Source organism: Schistocerca serialis, chromosome 4 (genome assembly GCF_023864345.2).
Source record: "Schistocerca serialis cubense isolate TAMUIC-IGC-003099 chromosome 4, iqSchSeri2.2, whole genome shotgun sequence".
NCBI lineage: Eukaryota > Metazoa > Arthropoda > Insecta > Orthoptera > Acrididae > Schistocerca > Schistocerca serialis.
This window is the reverse complement of record NC_064641.1, coordinates 253864053-253888764: the sequence shown is the minus strand read 5'-3', so window position 1 is coordinate 253888764 and position 24712 is coordinate 253864053. Positions and strand designations below refer to the sequence as shown.

The 24712-nt window shown below is 38.5% G+C and overlaps 1 pseudogene; it reads right to left on the bottom strand.

Annotated features, from left to right (window-relative positions):
• Window positions 1-24335: 24335 nt before the first annotated feature.
• On the bottom strand, window positions 24336-24455 carry LOC126475809 (5S ribosomal RNA; annotated as a pseudogene).
• Between the last annotated feature and the right edge of the window lie 257 nt (window positions 24456-24712).

The following is a 24712-nucleotide window of genomic DNA, read 5'->3' as shown; positions in this document are numbered from 1 at the left end:
ATCGAATAACAACAGTAATAACTATTACCAATATCACAATAAAAACGGTAATGGCAACAAAAATGGGAAAAGTAGGCCTCAGTCTTACAATAGTAATAATAAACTAGGACAAAGGGATGGAAGAAATTCTCCTCCTTTTAATAAGAGGAGTAGGCAAAACGATAGATATCATCCAGCGTACAATAAGTACAATAGTAATAACAATAATCAGCCAAACCACTGGCAACCAATACAACAGCAGTCACACAGTAATTGGCATGTTAATACAGGAACCAATACACAATCAGCTGGCGCTTCTGCACCACCGCTGAACACAATAGTTCTGTAAAAAACTGGAGGCAACAGCCACCAGTAAGAATTGTAGAATTGGTGGGCAATACTATGTCCAGCACTTCAGAGGCGTTAAACTAAATGAGACCTAATACAGCCCTCATATGACGATCGCGGAAGAAACAGGGGGCGTGTATTTAATGAGATATAATCAGGACAAAAATCTGAGTGATGAACTTTGCGAAGAAAACCGTTTGTGTAAAGTAACAGAAAAGGAAACAATCCAAGCTGCATTTCACGCATTAGTAGGTGGAATACCAACCACAGTTCTGTCGACATCCGTGCGTCTACAAATTGTACGGCTTTAGAATTCTATAATAAGATTTGTCAACTTCAGACACTACACACGCTGCCGGTAGACAATTGTAGGTTCATTGGTGCGTCTGGAAATAACTCAAAGGGAGTACGTATGCAGACTCATGTATCAGTTGAGGTAGGTAATGGAGCTATAGAGAGCACATTCCTGGTTTGTGAAGGTTTATTAGTGAGCTGCATATGCGGAGTAGATTTCTTACAAGAAAGAGATGCAGTAATTGACCTTTCTTGTGGCAAATGCGTATTAAAAGTGAATGGGAAAGGGATAGCCCTACCAGTCATTAAAAGCAAGCCGGTTCACAGTAAGTTATGTCAAGGAGTCCGAATCAAATACATACAACCAGAGGTAATTTTAAGTGACAGTCAATTTCCTATGTTGCCAGATCAAACACAGCCCAGTAAACAGCAATTAGATGTACGGTCTTGCAGACAAGAAATACAAGGAAAGTTTATGAATCAGTTTATTGAAACACTGCACAACAAAACGAACTGATTCACCTTTTAAACAAATATATATCTATTTTTTATGAAAAGCTAGGTATAATTAAAGGATATGCAAGTAAAGCCTCACGAAACATTTTGCCATTCTACCTATTCTGTCCCGTGGGCCAACAGAGAAGCCGTATCAAATGAAATCCGTCACATGTTAGAATGGGATAGTATAGAACCATCGATGCCACCATACAGTACTTCACTGCTTGCGGTGGCTAAACCAGGAGGAAGTGTACGTCTTGTGCTAGATGCAAGAAATAGAAACGAAATTATCATACCCGTAGAGACGAGGCCAGAGAATTTAGAGCACCAAAGTCAGAGATTGTACGGTGTAAGGTATATCACATCAGCTGACATGAAAACTTCATAATGGCAGGTGGACATTTCAGAATGTTCTAGGAAACATACAGCATTCATTTTTGCAGATAGGAGTTATCAGTTTACGTTACTACCGTTTGGTCTCAATCTACATTTATACTCTGCAAGCCACCCAACGGTGTGTGACGGAGGGCACTTTACGTGCCACTGTCATTACCTCCCTTTCCTGTTCCACTCGCGTATGGTTCGCGGGAAGAATGACTGCCGGAAGCCTCCGTGCGCGCTCGAATCTCTCTAATTTTAAATTCGTGATCTCCTCGGGAGGTATAAGCAGGTGGAAGCAATATATTCGATACCTCATCCAGAAACGCACCCTCTCGAAACCTGGATAGCAAGCTACACCGCAATGCAGAGCGCCTCTCTTGAAGAGTCTGCCACTTGAGTTTGCTAATCATCTCCGTAACGCTATCACGCTTACCAAATAACCCTGTGACGAAACGCGCCGCTCTTCTTTGGATCTTCTCGATCTCCTCTGTCAACTCGACCTGCTACGGATCCCACACTGACGAGCAATACTCAAGTATAGGTCGAATGAGTTTTTTGTAAGTCACCTCCTTTGTTGATGGACTACATTTTCTAAGGACTCTCCCAATGAATCCCGCCTTACCAACAATTAATTTATATGATCATTCCACTTCAAATCGTTCCGTACGCATACTCCCAGATATTTTGCAGAACTAACTTCTACCAGTGTTTGTTCCGCTATCATATAATCATACAATAAAGGATCCTGCTTTCTATGTCTTCGCAATACATTACATTTGTGTATGTTAAGGGTCAGTTGCCACTCCCTGCACCAAGTGCCTATCCGTTGCAGATCTTCCTGCATTTCGCTGCAATTTTCTAATGCTGCAACTTCTCTGTATACTACAGCATCATCCGCGAAAAGCCGCATGGAACTTTCGACACTATCTACTAGGTCATTTATATATATTGTGAAAAGCAATGGTCCCATAACACTCCCCTGTGGTACGCCAGGGGTTACTTTAACGTCTGCAGACGTCTCTCCATTGAGAACAACATGCTGTGTTCTGTTTGCTAAAAACTCTTCAATCCAGCCACACAGCTGGTCTGATATTCCGTAGGCTCTTACTTTGTTTATCAGGCGACAGTGCGGAACTGTATCGAACGCCTTCCTGAAGTCAAGGAAAATTGCGTCTACCTGGGAGCCTGTATCTAATATTTTCTGGGTCTCATGAACAAATAAAGCGAGTTGGGTCTCACACGATCGCTGTTTCCGGAATCCATGTTGATTCCTACAGAGTAGATTCTGGGTTTCCAGAAATGACATGATACACGAGCAAAAAACATGTTCTAAAATTCTACAACAGGTCGATCTCAGAGATATGGGCCTATAGTTTTGCGTATCTGCTCGACGACCCTTCATGAAAACTGGAACCACCTGTGCTCTTTTCCAATCATTTGGAACCTTCCGTTCCTCTAGAGACTTGCGGTACACGGCTGTTAGAAGAGGGGGGGGGGGGGGGGCGCAAGTTCTTTCGCGTACTCTGTGTAGAATCGAATTGGTATCCCGCCAGGTCCAGTGGACTTTCCTCTGTTGAGTGATTTCAGTTGCTTTTCTATTCCTTGGACACTTATTTCGATGTCAGCCAGTTTTTCGTTCGTGCGAGGATTTAGAGAAGGAACTGCAGTGCGGTCTTCCTCTGTGAAACAGCTTTGGAAAAAAGTGTTTAGTATTTCCGCTTTACGCGTGTCATCCTCTGTTTCAATGCCATTATCATCCCAGAGTGTCTGGATATGCTGTTTCGAGCCACTTACTGATTTAACGTAAGACCAGAACTTCCTAGGATTTTCTGTCAAGTCGGTACATAGAATTTTACTTTCGAATTCACTGAACGCTTCACGCATAGCCCTCCTTACGCTAACTTTGACATCGTTTAGCTTCTGTTTGTCTGAGAGGTTTTGGCTGCGTTTAAACTTGGAGTGGAGCTCTCTTTGCTTTCGCAGTAGTTTCCTAACTTTGTTGTTGTACCACGGTGGGTTTTTCCCGTCCCTCACAGTTTTACTCGGCACGTACCTGTCTAAAACGCATTTTACGATTGCCTTGAACTTTTTCCATAAACACTCAACATTGTCAGTGTCGTAACATAAATTTTCGTTTTGATCTGTTAGGTAGTCTGAAATCTGCCTCCTATTACTCTTGCTAAACAGATAAACCTTCCTCCCTTTTTTTATATTCCTATTTACTTCGATATTCAGGGATGCTGCAACGGCCTTATGATCACTGCGCAGGTGTGTTCATCCCTTTTTTTATATTCCTGTTTACTTCCATATTCAGGGATGCTGCAAAGGCCTTATGATCACTGCGCAGGTATCTTTATTACTGCATTAGATACTGTGCTGTGTAAATATTATGAGAATTTGTAAATATGTGAGTATGTAAGACATTTCACAGTGTGCATAGCATTCTTAAGACAAATTTATTTTCTTTGTGTGCATAAGTAGATCTTAAGTAAACCTTTTGCTGAACAACAATCCTTCACATTAGTAGAAGAAGCTCAGGAATAATCTTTTAAGTAAAGCCATTTCATTAATATTATGAAAAGAAAAGTAACAAGAAACTTATTTTGATGTAATCTTAGTAACATTTTCATGGATGCAATTACTCCATTTCTTTTGCTGTGCAATTCTAAGCAAAAAAAAGTAAGGCAGAAGTCCTACAGATGATAAAGTTTTCTATCAGTAGATTTTAAGTTTCGTGCAAATGTAATGATTTGTAGTACAAAATAATTTTCTGTTTATGCCTAGCATGTAGTTTGCAAACATAAACAGGAAGTGAAGTAATAAAACTATTGAGATTTTAGTCCGATAGACGTGAAATGGCAACATTGTGCCATAAGCAGATTCGTATTCTGCACTAATTCTCTCGACTAGTTTCAACGGTACACAGCAGTTTGTGTGAAGTAAAAACAGTCAGTGATGTCCTTAGCTCCAGTAGTAATGACTAAACTCGGATTACATACTGAAAAAACACTGTAAAGCTAGGCTTCACTGCCGGAAACAGTCACACAACGAAATTAATGCCGCAAAGAATTGTAAGAGGAAACCGTTAGAAAGTTATAGAACACAAACACTGTGTAAATCATACAGTTAGTACCTACAACAGAGTACATAAGCTGTGGAATTTTTCTTTGAGCACATTTGTAAGTAACATGACACGTCCTGACAGGGGATGAGTAATAAGTTCAAATGGTTCAAAGGGCTCTGAGCCCTATGGGACTTAACATCCGAGGTCATCAGTCCACGAGAACTTGGAACTACTAAACCTAACTAACGTAAGGACATCACACACATCCATGCCCGAAGCAGGATTCGAACCTGCAACCGTAGCGGTCGCGCGGTTCCAGACTGAAGCGCCTAGAACCGCTCGGCCACTGCGGCCGGCAGTAATAAGTTATCAATGACAAACAGAACTGTCAGTGGTGAAGTAGTGCACGTAAATTTGCACTTCACGGGATGACTCTTTATACAATGTGTATTAAAAATTGTGTTACTGGCCCCAATCTACAAATGTTTCATGTAATCCGTGTATCCTCAGTTGACTGGATCCCGTCGGGCACAACCGGTCCAGAAGTCAGCAATCTTCTTGCTCCACCGCAGGCAACGCAGATCGTCGTGGCTCACACGTATGCAGATTTGTCAACATCGCGAGCACACCGCCGTGACTGCTTTGCACCACAGTAATGGCGAATGCTGCAGCACGACTGACTTCGCCTACAATGCGTCGCTTTTACAACCGTCGAGCAAGAATGAATAATGCTTAACTGAGTGCTTATTGTAAACCGTTTCAAAAACCACACGTATTTCTGTAACAAAACCCATACGATGATGCCTAAGTGTTTAATATGAACATTTCAAAACTCAAACTAAAATCACAACGACCAATAACTGTCGAAAGTGCTAATTTCCTACCTTAATGTTTTTTCTAACTATGTAATTTTTTCATCCTGAATAATTGTACTAAATGTTCTGATTTGGTCAATGTGTTATGAGAAAAAATTGCATGCGAAAAAGAAACTGGATGCCCACGCCTTCTTGTCGTTTCGCCAGGTTCCGGCAGGATCGCCCCCGAATGGGAAGGCAAATTACATTCCTGGCAAAGCTAGAACGAGCTCCAGCTCAAACGAACAAAATTATGAAAACAAAGGACAATCTAAAGACTAAAAGTTAATGAAGCGATGTAAATTTTTAAACTTTTTACAAAGACGTGACAAACTTTTAAAAATTTAGCAGTGTAATGTTCACGTAAGTGTTAGCGGATTTCGTGACTCTGTGTTTTCGCACAGTAGCACTGAACGATTTTATCGCTGCTTAGTAGACACTGCGATTACAATGAAATTAATATCTTTATAATTGTATTATCTATGTAATTTAAACGAACATAGACTCGCAATTTTTGTTCTCTCTCCCTGGGCGGCCATTGTCTGGTATGGTCAAAAAAAATTATTGCTTGCTCAATGTTATGTAGAGATTGTTATTTATACTCATTTTGCATAACAATAACTATTTAATTTCATTGTGTTTGTTATTACAACTAAGCATACATTTTTTTTTTTTTTTCCTCAGCTTTTTTCACGAATTTGAGAATTAAATGTGGCTTACCTTGAGTGAGGATGTCTGTTAGTGAATGATTGCCTATTAGGCTAGGCGCAAATTGAGACGCGTACAGCGCATGTGGCGCGGCGCAGCGCAGCGCGCGTTTTTGTGACTTCACTGGTTCAAATGGGAGCGCGCAAATTGGGACGAGACGCGACTGGAACGCGACACGCGTCTGCGCCGGGTCGCGAGGCATTGTGGTTGCGGCACAGTTTCTCGCACCGCGCTAGCACTACGGGAGGGGTGAAGAGGGGCGCGGGAAGGCGGTCTTGCCTTATGCTCACTTCGGCATGGCGCATATGAGCAGTGGAAGTATTGCCGGTCCGAAAAATACAGTCATACGGTATATTGAATTTTATTATCACCGAGTAGTGTTTCTCTTTTCTCCGTTTAAGCGCTCCATCTATTTTCGTTAGTAGACAATAGTTTTGAGTTACAAATATCTGTACAGTTCTTTTGTTTTGTTTCTTCTTTTGTCAAGAACAGTGCACAGTTCAGCAACTGGTGAGCCATTAGCCACTGGTATTATATCTTCTGCCTCTACAATGGTTTCAGATCGTAAGAAGGGGGCGACGATTCATCGTGAGGGTAGTGAATAAGGAACTAAGGAATATTAAAAAATCACGTTATTTAGAAGCTAGGCAGGAAGGTAAAACAAAGCTATCTACTTGCTGCCTGTTATGCTGACGTATCTCTACGATCTGTTGCAAAAAGTCGAAAAAAAAGTAACTTCCACAGATATGGCCCCTTTTTGCTTCTGGTAAAAAGCATCCAAGATGTGAAGTACATAAGTTTCACTATCGTTACTTGGATATGGATGTAAAAAGAGACATTATACTACGCTACTGGCCATTAAAATTGCTACACCACGAAGATGACGTGCTACAGACGCGAAATTTAACCGACAGGAAGAAAATGCTGTAATATGCAAATGATTAGCTTTTCAGAGCATTCGCACAAGGTTGGCGCCGGTGGCGACACCTACAACGTGCTGACATGAGGAAAGTTTCCAACTGATTTCTCATACACAAACAGCAGTTGACCGGCGCTGCCTGGTGAAACGTTGTTGTGGTGCCTCGTGTAAGGAGGAGAAATGCGTACCATCACGTTTCCGACTTTGATAAAGGTCAGATTGTAGCCATCGCGATTGCGGTTTATCGTATTGCGACATTGCTGCTCGCGTTGGTCGAGATCCAATGACTTTTAGCAGAATATGGAATCGGTGGATTCAGGAGGGTAATACGGAACACCATGCTGGATCCAAACGGTCTCATATCACTAGCAGTCGAGATGACAGGCATCTTATCCGCATGGCTCTAACGGATCGTGCAGCCACGTCTCGATCCCTGAGTCAACAGATGGGGTCGTTTGCAAGCCAACAACCATCTGCACGAACAGTTCGACGATGTTTGCAGCAGCATGGACTATCATCATGGAGACCATGGCTGCGGTTACCCTTGAAGCTGCATCACAGACACGAGTCCCTGCGATGGTGCACTCAATGACAAACCTGGGTGCACGAATGGCAAAACGTCATTATTTCGGATGAATCCAGGTTCTGTTTATAGCATCATGATGGTGGCATCCGTGTTTGGCAACATCGCGGTGAATGCACATTGGAAGCGTGTACTCGTCATCGCCAGACTGGGGTATCACCTGGCGTGGTGGTATGGGGTGCCATTGGTTACACGTCTCGGTCACCTCTTTTTCGCATTGACGGCACTTTGAATGGTGGACGCTACATTTCAGACGTGTTAAGACCCGTGGCACTACCCTTCATTCGATCATTGTGAAACCCTACATTTCAGCAGGATAATGCACGACCGCATGTTGCAGGTCCTGTACGGGCCTTTCTGGATACAGAAAATGTTCGACTGCTGCCCTGGCCAGCACATTCTCCAGATCTCTCACCAACTGAAAATGTCTAGTCCATGGTGGCCGAGCAACTGGCTCATCACAATACACCAAACACTACTCATGATGAATTGTGGTATTGTGTTGAAGCTGCATGGGCAGCTGTACCTGTACACACCATCCCAGCTCTGTTTGACTCAATGCCCAGGCATATCAAGGCTGTTATTATGGCCAGAGATGGTTGTTCTGGGTGGTGATTTCTCAGGATCTATGCACCCAAATTGCGTGAAAATGTAATCACATGTCAGTTCTAGTACAATATAATTGTCCAATGAATATCCGTTTATCAACCACATTTCTTCTTGGTGTCGCAATTTTAATGGCCAGTAGTGTATGTACATGTGGACATCACATTTCCACTTCAAGCTAGAAACAATCGAAAAGCAGTCACAAATAACAATGTTTTAATTGGATCGCATTGATGAGAATAAGCATTTCAATTGTTGCATTCACAAAAACAGCATTAACAAACTAATTAAACAACATGCTATGCAAATGAAGAAATGGTCGGCATTATTACGAAAGTAGGAATATCCTAAAAGTGTGTGCTGATTAGATATATTTAATTTGTTGAAATGTACTGCTGACAAAGGCAGATCTACCTTCATGACAATGTTTTTCGAACTCCAGGTCACAAGGCACACATGGCTAGCGTCTGCATTCTTGTCACGTGAATTATCCTCCGCTGCTGACAATACACTGACCATTGTGTTGCGTGACAGATCAATTGTTTATTTTTCTCAGTAACAACTATTTTATTCACGATCACACATTGTCAGTTTGGCAAGCCATAGGTGAGTAACCAGCATCTGGCATGTGCCTATCATACCAACTGAAGGAATGCTCGTCATTATTTTAACCCTTAACTATGCACTTCCAAAAATAAACTTGAAATGCTTTTATTTCATATCCAAGACAAGAGGTTAGTGATATAACATACTTTTTTTCTTTATTATCTAAGTGCATGGCGTCCTATGGGGTGGTAAGTATACTTACCAGAGAACATTTGTGATACTAGATTTCATACATTGTTCTCTGGTGAGTATTCCTACCACTTATTGTGTTTCAGAAATATTATGAAATAAATGAGAATTAATACCATATTTCTTATATTTTATTTCTTAAACACATCAATACATGTTACAATATTTGATTCACATATATATTTATGTGCAAAACTGTAAATACAGATATATCAAAATGAATGTAAGTAACTGAGAAATCTACATCATCTACATCATGAACAGCTATTATAAATAGCTGAAGGATGATATGGGAATAATTGATGTTGTTAAGAACAAAATCACAGACAAAACTAACTGAATGGAGTTTTACTCATAATTACGAATTGGGCATGTGGAAAGGTATGAAGCATGGCAAACATAGGGCTACATTGCATCGTATGCAAACTGTGATGGAGCGTTTTTGTTTCTTTGTAGTACTGCAATGGGCACATTTTCGAAAGGTAAAACCCTTTGCTGGTAGATGCTACCCTACATTTGTTACACGAATTGTGTCGGCTACAGTTGCTCGGCCATCAGGAGCATTTCCCTTCCTTCCTCTTCCAATCTTAATTACTGGGCCTTTTTTTATTCGTGCAGAGAAGGAACCAATCATTTCAGTTGCTAACTGTGACCTGTATTTCAAGTGACTCGAAGGTTTTATGTCAGACAGACATTTCCTGACTGTATCTTTGTAGAGGATGTAACTGTTTACAATGCTTGCATCAACATAATAATAAAATAATTTTAGCCACCATCATCAGGATTTCCATGATATGTTGTAGGTACAGAGAAGCTGATCAAAACGATCCACCACTCCCATATATAACCTGTAATCCCCGTTTGATTCTGGACAAGGTATGCTTTCCGTAACACCCTTGTTATTCATTCTCAGAACAAAACATTTGGATTCAGCATTATGCATCATGCTAATTACAGTAACACATTTCTTTCCCCTGTCTTTCTATTTTGATACTCCTATGCCTCCAGCCATCATATCAGATTCTCCCCTTTTTCAGTTTTGTCAGCAGCTAATGTACTTTTAGGAAAGAACTTTTGTGTTTGTCTGGTTGTGGCACAAGCAAACAAATTTTTTCTCAGCAGATTTTTCATCACAATATTTGAAAAAATTATCAAAGAACAAGCAGTATCCTAGATCTTCATAAGGAGCTGCAAGTTTTTCTATGACATGTTCACCTAAGGATTTGTTACTGTTGCCACCCTCTTCTTTGCCTTCATACACTAATAGTCCTAGACAGTACCCCACCAGCACATACAGTCACCCAGATTTTAAAACCTCTTTTAATTGGTTTGTTTGGCATATAGTGTTTCAAGGAACTTCTTCCTTTGAATCCTACCACAGATTCATTAACCGACAAATATCTGATAGGATGAAACAACTTCTTGAAACAACTGTTGAGGTGATCCAACATAGGTCTTATCTTGTATAATTGGTCAAAACCAATTTCACCCTTTTTGGCATTTTGGAATTATCATTTTGGTGCAAAAATCTCAGAATTTTCAAGAAACGTTTTACAGGCATCACTTGTGCAACTCTACTGTTATAAAAGTTTCTATCATTACTTCAGTACAGTCTAACACTAGGTAATGGATTGAATCCCATAAGAACAAGTATTCCTAAGAATGCTCTCAGTTCATCAACAGTTAAATTTAATTGGCTATTTTTCTGTGTAGCATACAAATTTAACTGAGCAGTGATCTGCTCCAAGAACTCGTCAGTCAGAATTAGGTTCAAAATTGTCACTGGGCTACTCACATTCACTTCAGCCATGTTCCATATGCCAAAAGGCATTGGGAAAACAGTGTTGCAGAACAGTTGGGGTACGTGCCCTGCTCTGCACCATGAGAAAGTTCCACTTACAGCATGGTCAGTTTTCATTTTCACTTTCTGTGTCGTCAACAACTGAAAAGTAAGTTTCATTGTTGTCAGATGACAACCGGGCATCATTGGTGGATGTTGTGGATGTGTGTGCTTGAACTAGTAGGCAATCATCTGCATCTTCATCCCCACCTTCTTCTGAATCGTCAGCCATGTCGTCCATCACTCTATTTAGCTCCTCTAAAATTTCCTCCTCTGTCACACATCTTCTGTTTAGAGCCATGATCAGGCCTACAACAAAATGGAACTGTTACCTAAGAAATAATCCCTTCAGTAAACACTAACACATTTTTGATGGTGTTCCAACTAGTAAATAAATAAAGGGAAACTTTCAAATTCGTTACTGAAATCGTGTGTAACCTATCTTTTGTCGACCCATATATGATTATAACACAGTAACATCTTAGCTGCTATTTTGAGAACGATATTGTACCCAACACCTAAGAAAATACTCTTCAATGAATTAACAAAACATAATTGTAATCGACAATTTCATTAGGACGAGAAATCTTAGTTTTCAAATGACCCATTTTCGGCTATTCTTTCCAGCTCGCGCAAAGCATAAGCTATGTGTCGTAATAATTATTTCAGCACATAACAAAAGTGAATAATTTATACTACAATATACGCAGAATTAAGCATAGAGTTGTTGCCTTACCTTGGAATGCACAAATCTGAAATGTTTCTGTCTTGCAGAACACGTAGGCCTACTTCCCTCGACAACATTACGACCAGAGACGCTCTTTGGCAAGAATGCGTACCACTTTAACTTCTTTTTACATGTTTAGAAGCTGGTGAGGCGGGAATTCAAAAAGTGGTGCATATTTCTACCAGAGATCGTTAAAGGAAGTGATTTGTTACAATAAAGGTCTATGTAAACAGATGCTTCTGTACAAAGAGGTGGGTGCGAGTATGCTTAACCAGTATCCTATAAAGGGTTAATACTGCTTAGATCAAGAGAAGAAATAAAATCCTTTGGTAAGTTTCCATTCCAGTCGCTCAGTGTTAAAAATATGACAGGTTATGGGGATTCAACCAAAATTCCAACAGAAATGGCAATTTATTTTTGTGTGGGTTGTTTACCTTTTCTCATTCGAAAAAGTATCACCGTTTATGAGTAACGGCCACATTTCTCTTGTTGACAGGTTTAATTGTACTTCCAGTTGGCAATCACAGAGCTCAATTGCTTACGGAAAACCTCATAGTGTCGGTTTGCAGTAACATAAGAGAAGAAATTTCATGTTTATTTTCATAATAGGAAACTCTTGTTTCGAAAGCTGTCGATAACTCTAAAAAATTACAGTCACTGGAGTGAAAAAAATAAAAAGGGAAGTACTGCTATATCGCCATAGATAAGAAATTTCCGTGTGTTTACGAAATGGCAAAATCCTCTCCTCCTTGTGTGCTATCATCTGCCAAACTTTCGTTTCGATGTCTTGAGCGGTTTAGGAGATATGAGAAATGTTCGAGTATTTCATTCTCGCGGACGTGAGATCGGAAGTAAGCACGCTACATAGAATCCATTTTCTCGCGATTGGAGGCAGATAGACCTCTCCTCCCAAGTCTAAACAAAAATTCAACATACGCAGCAACGTATGGTGTAATACGCACCAAACGCAAAATCATAGCGTCCCCTATTTGTCATTGCAAACTTCTCGAATGTTGCGTACTTACTAAAATGTGTATACCATAATAAGAATGGCCATTAGTGAGATGATGGGCACTTCGCCGCGAAGCTAACATACAACGCTACAAGCAAGGTAAAAATGAAATATTTTTTTTTGAGTACTTTCTGTAAAATCTTTTGAGAAAGATCACAGAGTGCGCGCTTCGTTTCTGTCAGTGCAGAGCGTCGTCAACCGGTGCGTGTATGCGTCTCAATATGCGTTGGACCCGCGCGACATGTGCGGAACGTGCGCGTCGCGCTGTAGTGTCGTGTCACGTCTCACGTGCTATACCCGTCTCAACTGGCGCCTAGCCTTAATGGCGCCAATCAGTGCAATACGTTCGGTTTGCTTTCAGAATAGAACCTGCATATAAAGTTTCACTTTTTACAAAACGAAATCGTATTGCTTTTAGGCTTAAATCATGTCCCAAAATTATACTCGCCAACAGACAATCCCGGTAGAGGATCCTAGCTCTATATTTATATATGATGGTGATATTTAAATTGCGATTTCAATATTTAAAAAATATTTTTACATGATTTTTCAAGTAAGTATTTTTTTATTTAATTGAAGATTCAATTTGCCAAATCCAGAATAATACAAAATTGAACAATAATTTCAAAACCCAATAAATAAAAATAAAAGAAAAAGCCACCATTAAAATCTGCCTCTATATCCTCTAGCCATCCCTCCTTAGCCATTTTTCAGACGTTTGTATTCCTTTTCGCCTGCTCTATTTTCATATTTTCCTCTTTCATCAATTAAATTCAATATCTCTTCTGTTACGCAAGGATTTCTACTAGCCCTCATCGTTTTACCTACTTGATCCTCTGCTGCTTTCAGTATTTCATCTCTCAAAGCTACCCATTCTTCTTCTACTATTTTTCCTTCCACTGTTCTTGTCAACCATTCCCTAATGCTCTCTCTGAAACTCTCTAAAACCTCTGGTTCTATCAGTTTATCTAGGTCCCATCTCCTTAAATTCCCATCTTTTTGCAGTTTCTCCAGTTTTTAATCTACAGTCCATAACCAAGAGATTGTGGTCAGAGTCCACATCTGCCTCTGGAGTTGTCTTACAATTTAAAATCTGGTTTCAAATCTCTGTCTTACCATTATATAATTTATCTGAAACCTTCCAGTGTATCTAGGCCTCTTCCACATATACAAGCTTCTTTCATGATTCTTCAACCAAATGTTTGCTATAATTAAGTTATGCTCTGTGCAAAACCCTACCAGGCAGCTTCCTCTTTCATTCCTTACCACCAGTTTTACAGTGTTGCAGAATAGTTGTGCCATTAAATTTGTATATATTGTTATTCATTATCAATGATGTAAAAATGTAATTAAATGGGTACAAAAATAAGTGATAATAAATGTTACTAATTTGACATGTCCTATATTACACGTACATTTGCTGTACACAATGTAATCTTACAGGATTAAATAAAATTCAATTCAATTCAATTCCACATTCATCTACTACTTTTCCTTCTCCTACTTTTCCTACTATTGAATTCCAGTCCCCCAGGACTGTAAAATTTTTGTCTCCCTTCACTATCTGAATAATTTCTTTTATCTCATCATACATTTCTTCAATCTCTTCATCATCTGCAGAGCTAGTTGGCATATAAACTTGTACTACTGTGATAGGCATGGGCTTCGTGTCTATCTTGGCTACAATAATGCGTTCACTATGCTGTTCATAGTAGTTTATCTTTGCTTTTGTTTTTTTATTCATTATTAAATCTACTCCTGCATTACCCCTATTTGATTTTGTATTTATAACCCTATATTCACCTAGTGGAAGTCTTGTTCCTTCCACCACCAAACTTCACTAATTCTCACTATATCTAACTTTAACCTATTCATTTCCCTTTTTAAATTTTCTAACCTGCCTGCCCAATTAAGGGATCGGGCACTCCTCCGAACCGTAGAACACCAGCTGAGTAGTCCCACTTGCTACTTTATATTCATGAAGATGAAAAGCTATTTCTTTTTGCTGATGATACAAGTACAGTAATCACACTCATCAACAAGAATTAACTGAGGCAATTGTAAACATTGTTTTTCAGAAAATTATTAATTGGTTCATTGCAAATGGACTCTCACTAAATATTGAGAAAACACAGCATACACAATTCTGTACAGTAATTGGCATAACACCATTTATAAATACAGGCTTTGAACAGAAGTCTGTTACTATGGAAGAACATTCAATATTTCTGGGTTGCGCATTGATGAGAAATCGAACTGGAGGAAACATACTGATGATCTGCTGAAACAGTTACGTTCAGTCATTTATGCTATTAGTGTTATTGCAAATTTTGGTGATAAACCTATCAGTAAATTGGCCTACTATGCCTATTTTCACTTATTGCTTTAACATGGCATCATATTTTGCAGAACTCATTGTTGAAAGAAGAAGTATTCGTTGCACAAAAACGTGTAATCATAATAACAGCTGGGGCCCACCCAAGATCACCATGCAGATATTTATTTAAGGAACTTGGGATATTCACAGTACCTTTGCAAAACATACATTCACTTACGAAATTTTTTATTTATAACCCATCTCAATTCAAAAATAATAGTGAAGTGCATTGCTACAACACTAGAAGAAAGAATGATCTCCACTACTTTGGGTTAAATATGAGTTTAGCAGAGAAGGGGGTGAATTCTGCTGCCACAAAAATCTTTGGTCATTTGCCAAATAGTATTAAAAGTCTGACAGATAGACAACCAACATTCAGAAATAAATCAAAAAAATTTCTGAATGACAACTCCTACTCAGTAGATGAATTTTTAGGTATGAAGTAGTAACTGGGGAAAAAATTATATTGTGTAATGAAAGCTTATGTTAAACTGACCCATTCCACATCATAACAAAATGTTATATTCATGGTCCATGGAAAAGTATTAATGTAATGTAATGAGTACTGCTGGTTGGTGGTATCTGAAGATGGGTGTTGCACTTATGTTTCAATGTTGCATTTTTATATGAGATGCTGACAAGGGAGAAAATTCTTTTCTAAATGTTAGGCTTCCCAACATTTAAGATGCAGGTGTGGTGCCGACTTATAATAAATATTGGGTCGAGGGGGGGGGGGGCATACTGGGAGTCCTCCCCCAGGAAATTTTCTAAATTTTAGATGAAAAATAGTGAGTTCTAAAGTTTTTTAAGCACCTTAGAGTCGTACGATCAACATTAGAACCCCAAAAACTGGACTCTCAATAACTCAACACTCTGGGAAACTCGTTGTTGAATCGCTTCTGTCCCTTTGTTGATCAGATATATGACTTCAGATGTCTAAGGGCGCTAAATGACCATTCTGCTGTTGTTGTCATGATTGGAACTACTTGGAGAAGCTTCACATAACATTTCTCCAACTGCAGGCTCTTGTGTAATGTACTTTCTGACATCACGCATGTTTTTTTAAGATCAGTTGTTTTTTATTAGCGATAGCAGCTAACATATTGAAGTGTAAGCGCAGTCTCTCAGTGTCTAGGTCAATTTGTTTCACCTCTGTTTACTAAAAGAAAGCACTCTTGTTCAACTCCAATTACCTGTGAGAGTCCAGTTGAAGCAAACCGCTCAGTAGGGCAAGATTGCACCATTTCACAAACTTCAATGTAAATAGCTTTGTAGTATCCCTTTGGGGTTTTGAAAGTGTGCAGTGAGCTGGCTTCTTTGTTTTCATACTTCTTTGGTATACTTCGATTCCGAGGAAGTGAAGGATCGTCAGCTTGTGAAGGTTTTTCTTTTAAACACAAATCCCAAAAGTGTTCAGAACTATCACACCTTCCATTCAATATATAAATCAAGTCATCATATATTTTTTCCAGATCAGCAACACTTAGATGAGGGTATTGAATTTTTTCATTTACATCCTCTACTGGGTTCATTGCATGGCAATAAAGATGTAAAAAGAAGTAAGTTTTGAATTGTAACATTGACTCATTGCACATTTGTAACCTGCCTCTATTTTGTCATCTGCAAAAAATGTTTCAAAAAACACTAGAAGTTCTTCAAAGTTTTTCAGTATTCTCAAGATATTAGAAGCTCACACAGTCCATCAAGTCGGGCAAAGGGGTCGTAGACCAGCTTGGTTGTTGGCGCTCTCACAGTGTATACTTCTGAAAAGTCCCATCCTTTTGTTGGATTCCCTTACAGTGTTTATAGTCCTTGGCTAAAGCCATAATATCCCTCATAGACATAAGATGATGGAGACTGTCTACAACTGCCAAGTCTAAAATGTGAGCAGTGCAGTGCACATAACACGCTTTTGGTTCTATATCCAGGACTAACATTTTTAGTCCTTTGAACTTACCTCTCATATTCGAGGCACCATAACAGCACAGTTCTCTTAAATTATCCAGTGACAAATCAAGAGGAGCAAAAACGTCTTTTAAAATACTAAACAGAGTTTGTGATTTAGTGTTGGGGGTCTCGTATAAGCCAACAAAGTCTTCATTGATGATTATGGAATCATTGACAGTACGAATACAATGATACTTGTTTGTGAATCGAAGAATCACTTGTTTCGTCAACCATAATAGAAAAATGTTCAGTCTTCTTGCTTGAAGCCAATACCTTTCTCAACACACTTTCCTAGTAGATCAATGATCTCATTTTGAATATTGTGGGATGTCCACTTACACCTTGAAAACTCAGGTATGTCATTCTTTCGGAGTTCCAACACTTGGAAAAAAATTGTTTACTTTTTCATGCCCTCTAATTGCTAGTCCTTATCGACATAGAAACTGCACGGTGGTAAAAATTGTCTCAAGAGCTAATGGCCTTTCTTCATACCACTATCTAACTGTTCATTCAATTGGGAGGCCATACTTCACTTAGTGGTAGAATCTAGTTTCAGAACACCCTCTTTATGTGTAAATGCATTTTCATGAAGACGGAATTTTTCCAAAGCTTTTTTTCAGTTAGAAAAACCTACAGAAGTAAATGCATCTTCTTTTTTTGAAGAAAATTGTATTAGATTTTTAGCATCTCCCTCTCAGGTTTTGCAAAAAACTTTTTCGGTAGATGCTTCATATTCTAGCCATGTATGAGGGCTGTCCAGAAAGCAAGTTATGATCGGTCGCAAAATGGGAACGACTATGAAAATCTGATAAAGCTTCGCAAATATGTGTTGGGCAGTGTCTCTAGTATGACTCTAGGTAGAATTATGTCGCTCTTTTCATTCCTGAGCTCTTAGTGAGCGCATAAAGATGTTATAGAAAATAGTGTCTCCCGCCAAGTACGAGAGCCTGGTGAGAATTTTCTCCTGAAGCTATGCAACCAAGATTACATAACTGTCGTGCGGTTTCTTCTTCAAGACAATTCTCAGCCCCATTCTGCAGGGGCAATGAAGATGTTCCTGCATCGTTTCAATTGGAAATGTTTGGTTACCCACAATACAGCCCGTAATTGTCTCCCACTGAGTTTCATCTCTGCTCAAACGAACCGCTGGCTATGAAGACAACATTTTGGCACAGACAATGAGCTTTAGGCCAGCGTAGAGAATTGGCGGAAAGCACTGGCGGCTGCCTTCTATGATGAGGGTTTTGGAAAGTTGGTACAACGCTACGACGATTGTCTGAGTCAGAACGGTGACTACATAGAGAGGTAGCTGAAAGGTGTAGCTAACTGTTACAAATGAAACATTTCTGATTTTCACTGTGATTTTCATTTCACGATCAATCGTAACTTACTTTCTGGACAGCCCTCGTATATTTGATCAACCAAGGCTTCTGAAATGATCTTTCATTACCGGATCGTCCAGGTTTCAGCTGTGAATGGTTCTCACCTGAAGACAACAAAGCAATTGACGACACATTAATTGTTGGAGGTTGACTTGCGGCACCATCAATTTCCAAGCGTACCTTTTTGGTAACAAATTTACCCATTGCAAACTTAATTCACAATACACAAAGAGACTAAAGTAAATGAATAAAATATAGTCATATAAAATAGTCCACTAGACACTAAAGTTGGAACACTAAACACGTCTGCAGCATGCACTGAACACAACTATCCACACTGAATGGCTGCGACAGCAGGGTGGGCTTTATATAGCCGCGGTGTCATAATGTCTCAAAGTGTCAAGGCGACGTGAGGCAGAGGGTACTTTTGATGTTGCCACAGCAGCAGTGCTGGCCCGCCAGTGCCAGACTTTACCCGAAGGTTGGTGCACCAGGACAAATTCTAAGTGTGCCCACGGCACCGTAACATTATCATGATTCACACCACTCGTTTTCAGTTAACCTGCTTACTACCATAGTAATGATTTGTTTTAACTTATTACTGAATGTATTTTAAAGGTAACTATCATCAAACAAGGAAAGTAAAAAATTCCAATATAATTTTGTGATTTTACAAAACATAACTAATAATTTTCTTAAATTATTGGGGGGCTTGGGCCCCCTCAGGCCCCATGGAGTCGGCGCCTGTGTTAAGATGTGAACATCAATAGCATTCTTGGTGTATGAAGCTCACAGAATTCAGTTTTTTAAATCCAATTTATGATCCTGTGAAGAGCTATAAATATGTCTAGGACAGAAAAATCTCTGTAGCAAATAGCATTGTTGACTGTTTCATACCTGTAATGAGATACATTCCCAGTAGAACTGAAATACATTCATCATTTAAGGATTGTAAATAAGAAACAAATTATATATTATAAATACACTTATTCTTACCTCACCTGTATTGAAAATTTGCCCTCCTGTTTCTCTATGATGCAAATTTGTCAGTTACCTCCTGACTGAAGTCTGTGATCAACATCACAAGATCTCTTTCAATGAAAAGCACTGTCAAGATAGCCAGTCTTTCTTGCCTCTTAAAGTTGCGAAAGAATGATTTTATTCTTTTCAGAGTTGAAAAGCACCTTTCTTATTAGACTATCATCAGGGGATTGCAAAAATTAGCTTTGACTGTTAGAGCACTCAATGAACATCTTCTCTAGGTTGCTGGTTATTATAACCTCTGCTAGACTAATAGCACCAGACAATGGTCTAAATTCTTGTGCTAGGTAGATAGAAGATAATTCCTGATGTAGTTTTGTCTTATAAAAAATGTATACACTGAACATACATCCTTTAAGATATTTTCAGGAAACTTAGAACAGTACAAGAGGAACTTTTCTCGAAGAAACAATGAAGAAGTTGTAAGTTGACTTGAGAAACTATAATGATCTTCAGCCTCAAGAATTATAACATTGCGCACTTCCTTTGCTTCTTTTTTCCATTCATTCTTGTCTAACGTCCTTTCTTTCATTGGGCAATCAGTAGATTCATTATCACTGGTGAAGTCAATTTCTTCTCACATCTTTATAATATTTTTTTTGAAATGCTGAAATGGCCTTTTAAGTAAAGCACACATTAGTGTCTCCATGCTGTAGCCAAGAAGAGAATTTTGACTAATGGCTTAATTTCACTGAAGAATTCCAAACAATAATTAAAATTGCTTTTTTATGACCAGGAGCTTGGCAAATCAACATTTCACTCATTATACAGTCACTTTCCAACATGAGATTCATACCCTCAGTAACGTTTTTCTTGCAATCATGCCAGATTGGCATCAAAAATTCTACCTAGTGGAACAAGATCAGAACAAATGCATTGTCACCACGTTGTCACCACCATGCCCACTGTGGACGTTTAGAAAAGAATCAACAAATTTCCCGCAAACTTAAAAAGATATTTTCACATTGCAGCTGATTGATGCCACCTTGTTCATTATACCATTAACTTGATGGGCATTGTAATCTCATATTCTGTTTTAGGACAGAGTTTATGCACTATAGCTTATACTCCACCACAGAAGCCAGCCATAATGGATGCCCCATCTTAGATTTCTGCAATCAAGTTTTGGGGAATGTTACTTACTTTTTGCTTGTCTAATTCTTCTAGAAAACTCGCTGATAGCATCTGAATGCCATGTTTGGAAGTAAACAGGAAACTACATAATCTTTCATTTGGTTTACCTCTTAAAATGTAATGATATATAACAGTTCATCTGAAATACATTTTCTATATCACTAGCTTAATTTGCTGCAACAACTAAAAATTCTGATTCCCCTGTTTGCTTTGAAATTTCTGCCTGGCATACTCCCAATGTAATTTGCAAAAGTTCATTTTGAATAGTTTGGGACAATCCTTTGAAAACAATTGCCTTATCCAAATGAACTTTTAGTGCTGCAGCCAGTTCAGTGCTCCTTTGAAAACACCAGGTTTGATTACTCAGTTTCTCATGGCTCCTTAAGGTCAATTCAAAGAAACCACAGAAACCAATATAAATTATTAAAATAGTTAATACATAGCCAGTACCCATTTGCCTAACTTCTTCGTTATACTCTGCAATTTTCTCCAATACACACTATACCATTGTTCAGCTAGGTTGACAGTTCGAAAATGTGCCAGTTTTAAACAATTTTGTATGCAACAAGCTGAAGATTCATGTTTCTTCACTTTGGTATTCAGATTATTTATGTCCGTAACTCTCACTTTCTTCCAATGGTTTCCACCAAAACGACATGCATAGGAAACAGAATAAGGCATTTTTAGCTTTACAATCCTATAACCAATCATTTTTTTTTATAAATATCTGTTTTAAAAGCTCTCTTAATCTGTTGATTTCCAGGATTAGTATTTTAGCAATATATAAAACTGATAACGGTCCTCTTAGGCTCCTTACAGAATGCTTCTCCTCAAGAGAATTGTGGGAAAAAATCTGTACCTTGTAAAGTATTTACGCTATTTATTTCCACTCACACTCCATAACCTACAAACTATGTGGTGACCTAGTTCTCACAGTCCAGAAAGTATCATGTACAGCAACACACAGAAAACTGCAGTATCAACAACTAAAACACTCAATCACCCTGAAACACAACAGAGCTTTAATCACAGTTCTTAGAAATAATATTCGTAAACGTGATACACATAAACAATACAGTTGCAGTAACGATAACAATCACAGTATTCTAGCCACTTCCCCAAATGAGCAAACATTCCGTCTAAACTGTATTTATGACTGACAGGAATATAAAATTTATTTATTTATTATTTGCCCCATGGATCAAATCAGTTCAGAAGTTTGTACAACTGATATGAAAGAAAAATACATATTATACAGGATAAATAAACACATAAATGTCCTGTCGCAGCACAGCCTGGTGCAAGTCTTTCAATCAGATGCCAGTTCGGCTATTTAGTCCTTAACCCTCACAATACCAGGGGGAAGGTTACTTTATGCCCACCTTTTGAAAATATTAAAATCTACTCAGGTAGTATAGTTTCTAAAATTTTGTGGAAAATATTTATTTTCCTTGTTGATTCTATGATTGTTTTACATCTTTCCTTTAAGCTTAGTCGGAAAATTTAAATTTAAGGGGGGTAGTAGAAGTGACTTCCCACAAAGGTCACCTTACTCCACAAATTACATGACCTTAGAACACATGGACATTATATTTCTCTGGATTGACAGCAACAATGGTCTCAACAATGGGTCATTTGCCTTTGGTTCTTTATTGTTTCCTGTTTAGTGACACTTAGTCCAGTGTTAGATACAACTGTAATTGAAAATGTATCAACAGTGACTTATGGACACAGAAATATCACAGATTTTGGAAAAATCTACAGATTCTCAAATTGAATTTGATGAAACTGACAACATAGTGAGTGAAAATGAAGAGGGATGTGTTGTTTGCAAGGATGTGTACAGTGATAAAGTACCTACAGATGCTGAAGGTGAACTCTGTGCAGCTGAAACTGATGATGACACAGCCTGCGAGATTTGTGACAAGTATATTACAAGCAGTGGAAAAATTTGTAGCTCCATACCACCTCACATCAGAAGACCAGTAGCACAAAACATAGGGACGTAAAGAGAAGGCATACGAGATGAAGGTAACATAGGAACAATAAGAGAATCATTTGAAAAGTTTTTGTCTCCAGAAATTGTCAACATCATAATAAAGCATACCACTGAAGGGGCATTGGGGCAGAAAATATCCAAGACAGACAGACCTGAATTCATGGCATATATAGGGCTACTTATTATTGGAAAACGACAGTAAGTCATCTGTTACACACTTATGGTCCTACACTTCAGGAAGGTTTGTTTATACTGCTACTATGAGCCAAACCAGATTCCAGCATCTTACTAAAATAGTAAGGTTTGATGAGAGAGAGTCACGAAATGATAGCAGGAAGCGTAACAAGGTTGCTGCAATATGAGAAGTTTTTGATAAAATGAATGAATTACTGCCAAAATATTATTCTGTTGGGATGCACACTGTTATTGATGAAATGTTGTCATTGTTCCATGGCATGTGTCCCTTCAAGTGCTTCATGAAGGGAAAACCTGGTAAATATGGTATAGTTATGCGCATGCTCACAAATGCTAAAACCAGATGTGTTATAAGCGTGGAGCCTTATGCTGGGAAAAAAAATGATGGTACACAACAATCAAATGCTGCTGCAGTCCTGGTCAAACACCTGGTGGTTCCTATACATAATTCAGGGGAAATGTCACCACAGACAGATATCACACTTCAACTGATTTGGCCAAAGATCTATGGATGAATCAAAAGCTAACTATCATGGGAACATTACAAACTAATAGAAAACATATACCTCAAGAAGTGAAACATATCTCAAGACGAGAATTATATTCTAGTAAATTTGCTTTCCGTGTTACTAGTACTGGAAATTTTACAATCACAATTGTTTCTTGTACCCCTCATGAAAAACTCAAAAGTAATCTGTTGCTTCTATCATCTCAACATTATGATGCTACAGTTGGTTCACCTACTAACACTAAGAAGAAAACAGTTATAAATTTATATTATAAAGACACTAAAGGTGGCATTGACACAATAGATCGAAGGGTAGGAAATACTGAACTGTTTTCTATACTCTTGTGGACATAGCAGTGGTAAATAATTATACACTCTTCTTGTTGAACTTCCCAGAGTGGAATAAGAAAAACCCTAATACATGATGACTTTTTCTTCAAGAACTGGGACTACAGCTCACGAAACCACACATTGAAGAAAGAGCTACAAATATTTCAGGACTGCCAAAGCCTGTAGTTTCAAGTATAGTGGGTATTCTCAGACAGAAAATCAAGCAGAACTTAGGTGCAAAGGAAGCTCATAGAGATAAAGGTAGATGTCATTTGTGTGTTGGTAAAAGCTGTTCAAAAGCAGAAAAATACAACAAAGTGAAGAAAACAACAATAATCTGCAACTATTGTAAGAGATACACATGTGGTACAGTATAAAAACTGTTGTATGCTCAAAGTGTGAAGTAGATTCCAAAGAAAGTTGTGAATAATTCTTCTCGCAAATCTATGTTTTGTACCTAAGCTATTCGTATATTACCTCAAATTTTTGTAATATTTTTTAATTATAGTAAAGTGTACTTCAATAGTACTATAACGATTTTTACTACTAATTTTTCTCCAGATAATTAGACTTAGTAAACTTAAATGATGAAATAACTGAAAGGTATAAAACGCATTTTTGAAAACAGTTTTAAAAGAAATATTCAGGCTCTGGATCCTGATTATGCTCAATAGATCTTTCAAAAGTATGTTGTTAATATAATTCAAGAACAATTAATGAATTTTATTTGTTTTTTAAATTTTTTATGGTGGGCACAAAGTACCCCCCTTGGGAAGACACATTACTGAAAATGGCTTGATATTGCGAGAGTTAATACCAATGGCACCCAGTGTTCCCCGGATGGTCACCCATCCAAGTACTAGGTGGGCCAAACATTGCTTAACTTTGGTGATCATATGAGAACTGGTGTTACCAACATGGCAATGCCACTGGCATTGCATAGGACAAGACAACACAAAAATAATGCATTCATGCTGATGAGAAAATGATTCCTCCAAATTCTACCTTCAAAACAAATGTTTGAATAAAAAAAAATTGTTATGGTTCCTAATGAAAAATTAATATTGTAATATTGTGGGTGGCAGAATGGCATAACCTAATGGCTTGGGTAACAAATAAACATTGCGGAAGAAGAGAAAGCTCAGGAAGACATCCATTGTACAGTGATGCTATCTAATGGGGCATTTGGAA